Source organism: Triticum aestivum, chromosome 3D, assembly GCF_018294505.1.
Source record: "Triticum aestivum cultivar Chinese Spring chromosome 3D, IWGSC CS RefSeq v2.1, whole genome shotgun sequence".
In the NCBI taxonomy this organism is placed as follows: Eukaryota; Viridiplantae; Streptophyta; class Magnoliopsida; order Poales; family Poaceae; genus Triticum; species Triticum aestivum.
Window position 1 is genome coordinate 469,989,598 of NC_057802.1, and position 6,870 is coordinate 469,996,467.

Here is a 6,870-nt window from a genome sequence, read left to right on the forward strand (position 1 = left end):
CTGCTCCCATGCACCTCCCCACTATATATAGGGGTGGAGGGGGCTGGTTTCTTGCCCTCCAAGTCCATTGGGGCGTTGGCAAAGGTGGGGGAAAGAAATCCCATCATTTCCCTTCCCCACCGATTGTTATCCCCCTTTTTTAGGGATCTTGATCTTATCCCTTCGGGATATGATCTTATTCCTTCTAAGGTGGGATCTTGGTGCGCCTTGACCAGGGGTGTGGGGCCTTGCCCCCACTACCCACGTTCATGTGGGTCCCCCAATGCAGGTGGGCCCCACTTCGGAACCTTCTAGAACCTTCCGGTACAATACCGAAAAATCCCGAACATTTTCCGGTGGCCAAAATAGGACTTCCCATATATAAATCTTTACCTCCGGACCATTCCGGAACTCCTCGTGACGTCCGGGATCTCGTCCGGGACTCCGAACAACTTTCGGTTAACCGCATACTAATATCTCTACAACTCTAGCGTCACCGAACCTTAAGTGTGTAGACCCTATGGGTTCGGGAGACATGCAGACATGACCGAGACGACTCTCCGGTCAATAACCAACAACGGGATCTGGATACCCATGTTGGCTCCCACATGTTCCACGATGATCTCATCGGATGAACCACGATGTCGAGGATTCAATCAATCCCGTATACGATTCCCTTTGTCAATCGGTACGTTACTTGCCCGAGATTCGATCGTCGGTATCCCAATACCTTGTTCAATCTCGTTACCGGCAAGTCACTTTACTCGTACCGTAATGCATGATCCCGTGACCAAACACTTGGTCACATTGAGCTCATTATGATGATGCATTACCGAGTGGGCCCAGAGATACCTCTCCATCATACGGAGTGACAAATCCCAGTCTCGGTTCGTGCCAACCCAACAGACACTTTCGGAGATACCCGTAGTGCACCTTTATAGCCACCCAGTTACGTTGTGACGTTTGGCACACCCAAAGCACTCCTATGGTATCCGGGAGTTGCACAATCTCATGGTCTAAGGAAATGATACTTGACATTTGGAAAAGCTCTAGCAAACGAACTACATGATCTTGTGCTATGCTTAGGATTGGGTCTTGTCCATCACATCATTCTCCTAATGATGTGATCCCGTTATCAATGACATCCAATGTCCATAGTCAGGAAACCATGACTATCTGTTGATCAACGAGCTAGTCAACTAGAGGCTCACTAGGGACATGTTGTGGTCTATGTATTCACACATGTATTACGATTTCCGGATAATACAATTATAGCATGAACAATAGACAATTATCATGAACAAGGAAATATAATAATAACCATTTTATTATTGCCTCTAGGGCATATTTCCAACAACCGTCGAGCCTGTTGCTGATAGAATGCGGAGCGGGCTTCTGCCACATCACGCTCCTCCTCCAGGGCGTCTAAATTGTCCTGCTGATCAAGCTCGGCTTCTTTCTCTTCGTACATGCGCACTCGAGGTGAGTCATGAATGATGTCGCAGGGCAGTACCGCCTCTGCGCCGTACACCATAAAAATGGTGTGTATCCGGTAGTGCAATTCGGCGTGGTCCACAGCCCCCATAGTATGGAGTCGAGCTCCTCAACCCAGTGCGTATCTGATTCCTTCAAGGATCGCACTAATCTGGGTTTAATGCCGCTCATAATAAGACCAGTTGCTCGCTCGACTTGACCGTTTGTTTGGGGGTGATAGACGGAGGCATAATCGAGCTTAATGCCCATGTTGCCACACCAAGTTTTTACCTCATCGGCTGTAAAGTTCGAGCCGTTATCGGTGATGATGCTGTGGGGGACACCGTAAAGGTGTACAACCCCGGATATGAAGTCTATCACTGGTCCGGACTCGGCCGTTTTAACTGGTTTGGCTTCTATCCATTTGGTTAATTTATCCACCATGACCAATAGGTATTTTTTCTTATGGCTTCCTCCTTTAAGGGGTCCGACCATATCAAGCCCCCAGACCGCAAAGGGCCAAGTAATGGGGATTGTTTGGAGAGCAGTAGGTGGCATATGGCTTTGGTTTGCGAAAAGCTGGCATCTGACGCAATGTTGGACGAGGTCCTGTGCGTCTGCTCGGGCCGTCGGCCAGTAGAAACCTGTACGGAAGGCCTTGCTTACAAGGGCCCGAGCTGCGGCGTGGTGGCCGCTGAGTCCAGCATGAATTTCTGCCAAAAGTTGACGTCCTTCCTCTTCGGAGATGCACCTTTGAAGTACTCCGGTAGCGCTTTTCTTATAAAGCTCTCCCTCATGGACCTTGTAGGCTTTAGACCGCCGCACGATGCAACGTGCCTCGTTTGGGTCCTCAGGGAGTTCTTGCCTAGTTAGGTAAGCCAAGAAGGGTTCTGTCCACGGGGCGATGACAGCCATAATCACGTGGGCCGAAGGTGTTATTTCGGTGGCGGAGCCTCCGATTACGTCAGAGTGTTCGGGATCTGGCGTTGTGGCCGGATCCGGACTGTTGTTGCCGGTCACCCCTTCCCACACCACGGATGGCTTAAACAGCCTTTCCAAGAAGATATTAGGTGGGACAGGGTCGCGCTTAGCGCCGATGCGGGCGAGGATATCCGCCGCTTGATTGTTTTCTCGAACCATATGGTGGAATTCGAGCCCCTCGAACCGAGTTGACATTTTGAGGACGGCGTTGCGGTAAGCCACCGTTTTTGGGTCCTTGGCGTCAAAGTATCCATTTATTTGAGATATTGCGAGGTTCGAATCCCCACGCACCTCTAGGCATTGAATGCCCATGGAGACTGCCATCCGGAGACCACGCAACAGGGCCTCATATTCTGCTGCATTGTTGGAGTCTGTGTATAATATTTGGAGTACGTATTGGACTGTATCTCCGGTGGGGGATGTCAGGACGACGCATGCCCCTAGACCAGCCAACATCTTAGAGCCGTCGAAGTGCATGATCCAGTTGGAGTACGCGCCGTACTCTTTAGGGAGTTCGGCTTCTGTCCATTCGGTGATGAAATCAGCCAGCACTTGCGACTTAATGGCTCGCCGTGGTTTGTATGTTATGTCGAACGGGAGGAGCTCAATAGCCCATTTAGCAATCCGGCCCGTGGCATCGCGGTTATTTATTATGTCATTGAGTGGTACTTCAGAGGCCACCGTAATTGAACACTCTTGAAAGTAGTGTCGTATTTTTCGGGATGCCATGAAGACCACGTATGCTATCTTTTGATAATGTGGGTACCGTGATTTGCATGGAGTGAGGACAGTGGATACGTAGTATACCGGCTTTTGAAGCGGGAACTTATGTTCGTCCGCCTCTCGTTCGACGACGAGCACTGCGCTTACAACCTGGTGTGTTGCCGCTATATATAGCAGCATTGGTTCGCCGATATTTGGCGCGGCCAAGATTGGGTTGCTGGCCAAGAGAGCTTTTATTTCTTCCAATCCGGCCGTGGCCGCATCCGTCCACTCGAAGTGTTCGGTGCGCCGAAGAAGGCGATAGAGAGGTATTGCCTTTTCTCCCAATCGGGAGATAAAGCGGCTTAAGGCAGCCACGCATCCGGTTAATTTCTGGATTTGCTTGAGGTCTGTTGGGATAGCCAACTGTGACAGAGCTCGGATTTTAGCCGGATTTGCTTCAATTCCTCTATTGGAACGATGAAGCCCAAGAGCTTTCCGGGGGGCACGCCGAAAACGCATTTTTTCGGATTGAGCTTGATGTCATATGTTCAGAGATTGTCGAACGTGAGCCTCAAGTCGTCTATTAAGGATTCGACGTGTCTGGTTTTAATGACCACATCGTCTACGTATGCCTCCACTGTTTTTCCGATTTGTGTTTCCAGGCATGTCTGAATCATGCGTTGATAGGTTGCACCGGCGTTTTTGAGCCCGAAAGGCATGGTGTTAAAACAGAAGGGGCCGTATGGAGTGATGAATGCCGTTGCGGCTTGATCGGACTCCGCCATCTTAATTTGATGGTATCCGGAGTATGCGTCGAGGAAACACAATGAGTCGTGTCTTGCGGTAGCGTCGATAATTTGATCGATGCGGGGGAGGGGAAGGGATCCTTGGGGCAAGCCTTGTTAATGTCTTTGAAATCGACACATAGGCGCCAGGATTTGTCCTTCTTTGGTACCATCACCAGCTTTGCTAGCCAGTCCGGATGTTTTATTTCTCTAATGAATACGGCCTCGAGTAACTTGGCTAGCTCTTCTCCCATGGCTTGTCGCTTAGGCTCAGAGAAACACCGAAGAGTCTGCTTGACCGGCTTGAACCCCTTTAGAATGTTAAGGCTATGCTCGGCCAGCCTATGTGGGATTCCTGGCATGTCTGAAGGATGCCAGGCGAAGATGTCCCAATTCTCGCGCAAGAACTCCCGCAGTGCGGCGTCTGTTGTGGGGTTCAGCTGTGCCCCAATGGATGCTGTTTTTGTAGGGTCCGTTGGGTGGACCTGGAATTTGACTATTTCGTCCGCTGGTTTAAAAGAGGTGGACTTGGGTCTTTTGTCGAGTATCATGTCGTCCCTGTCCACTGTGGAGTGCAGCGCAGTTAGTTCTTCGGCCACAAGGGCTTCGGATAACGCCTCGAGGGCCAGTGCGGTGGTTTTATTTTCGGCGCGGAGTGCTATGTCCGGATCACTAGCTAGAGTGATGATTCCATTGGGCCCGGGCATCTTGAGCTTCATATACCCGTAATGGGGTATAGCTTGGAAGATCATGAATGCCTCCCGCCCTAAAAGGGCGTGGTGTCCGCTACTAAACGGGGCCACATGGAATTTGATTTCTTCGGACCTGTAATTCTCCGGCGTGCCGAATACCACACCAAGTGTGATTTTTCCCACGCATTGTGCCTCCCGACTAGGGATGATTCCTCTGAAGGTCGTGCTGCTTTACTCAATGTGGCTCTTGTCTATTTCCATTTTTCTAAGCGTCTCCTCATAGATGAGGTTTAATCCGCTGCCCCCGTCCATGAGCACTTTAGTAAGCCGGAAGCCGTCCACAATTGGACTAAGGACCAAAGCGGCTGGTGCTCGGGCTGTTCGGAATTGAGGTTCGTCACTGGCATTGAAGGTTATAGCCGTATCGTTCCATGGATTTATTGTTGCAACGCGGCAGACTTCGGCGAGGCTGCAGAGTGCTCGCTTGCGCCTATTATTTGAGGCGAAGGTCTCGAAGACTGTTAGTACTGTATTGTTATTTTCCACGGGATGGTGCTCTGTGGTATTTTTGATGAGGAGATCCTTGCCGCTTTTGGCCACCTGCCGGAGTATCCAACATGCTCTAAGGCTATGTGTTGGCATGGTATCCGGTGTACTGTGGATTTTGCATGGTCCATTGAGCCATCCCTCCAATACAGTTCCTCGCCCTGTCGTGGGCTTTGGTTTCTTTGTAATTGGATCGGGTGACTTACGAGAGTACACCCTTTTAGTTCGGACGGCGGGTTTAGTGAGAGCCGGAGGATCCCAGAATTTTGTTTGGGTTTTTCAGGTGCTTTCCATCGCACAATACTTCTGTACTAAGGCCGCCAAGTCAGCGAAGTGTACTATGTCACAGCGACTTATGGCGTTGAGGATTCCCTTGTCCGTGCAATTTTTGCAAAAGAATGAAATTGCGTCTTCCTCGGGACAGTCCTTGACCTTGCTCATTAGAAGGAGGAATCTGGCCCAATAGTGATGTACTGTCTCTTGGGGCTCTTGTCTAATGTGGGAAAGATCACTTATGTGAGGGTGGGTGCATAGATTTAGGTCCAAACCCTGACCCGATCTGAGACCCAGGGGCGGAGTTTCCGAGCTTGGCAGTTCGGGCTTTGGGACGATGCCCAATAGTTCTAGCCCACTGTCCGATTCTAGGTTCGAAGCTTGGGTCATGTCCTCCCGTAGACGGGTATCCGGCTCGGAGGGCTCGGGAATCCGGACGTAGTTTGTCCTCAAAATAGAGGAAGAATCGCTGCATTGCTCCTCCACCACCGCTATCTGATGGGTGACCGGCGGAGAGTTAATCTCCCTTTGGTCAGGTTTAAGCCCGATCCAATCATAGTCCATAGCGACTCCCAAGGCGGCGATGCGATCCAAGAGCTCGTTCAAAGAAGAGAGCTCCATTGGATCCATCTGCTCGGTGAATCCCGAGCCGACGTGGAGGCTGTTTTTGATTACCCGAGAAGTCATCGTCGGCGCGATGGCCGAACGGGCGGTCATGACGAAGCCGCCTAGTCGGAGGGTTTGGCCTACAGCCAGGGCTCCCCCAGAGGTAATGTTGTCCTTGACAACAAGACGAGCCATCAAGCCTTATGGTGACGGCACAGTGGAACTCTCAATGAAAGCACCAATGTCGATGTCAAAACCGGCGGATCTCGGGTAGGGGGTCCCGAACTGTGCGTCTAAGGCGGATGGTAACAGGAGGCGGGGGACACAATGTTTACCCAGGTTCGGGCCCTCTCGATGGAGGTAATACCCTACTTCCTACTTGATTGATCTTGATGATATGAGTATTACAAGAGTTGATCTACCACGAGATCGTAGAGGCTAAACCCTAGAAGCTAGCCTATGATTATGATTGTTGTTGTCCTACGGACTAAACCCTCTGGTTTATATAGACATCAGAGGGGGCTAGGGTTACACAGAGTCGGCTACAAGGGGGGAGATCTACATATCCGAATTGCCAAGCTTGCCTTCCACGCAAAGGAGAGTCCCACCCGGACACGGGACGAAGTCTTCAATCTTGTATCCTCATAGTCCAGCAGTCCGGCCAAAGTATATAGTCCGGCTGTCCGAGGACCCCCTAATCCAGGACTCCCTCAATGACCTTATGCTTATCAACAAGCGTCTTGACGAGTCGCAAGGTATGTTTTTGGGGCAACCCTTACATGCGCGTGCTTTGTAATGTGGGCATCACGCGAAATATTGTATACTGAGAT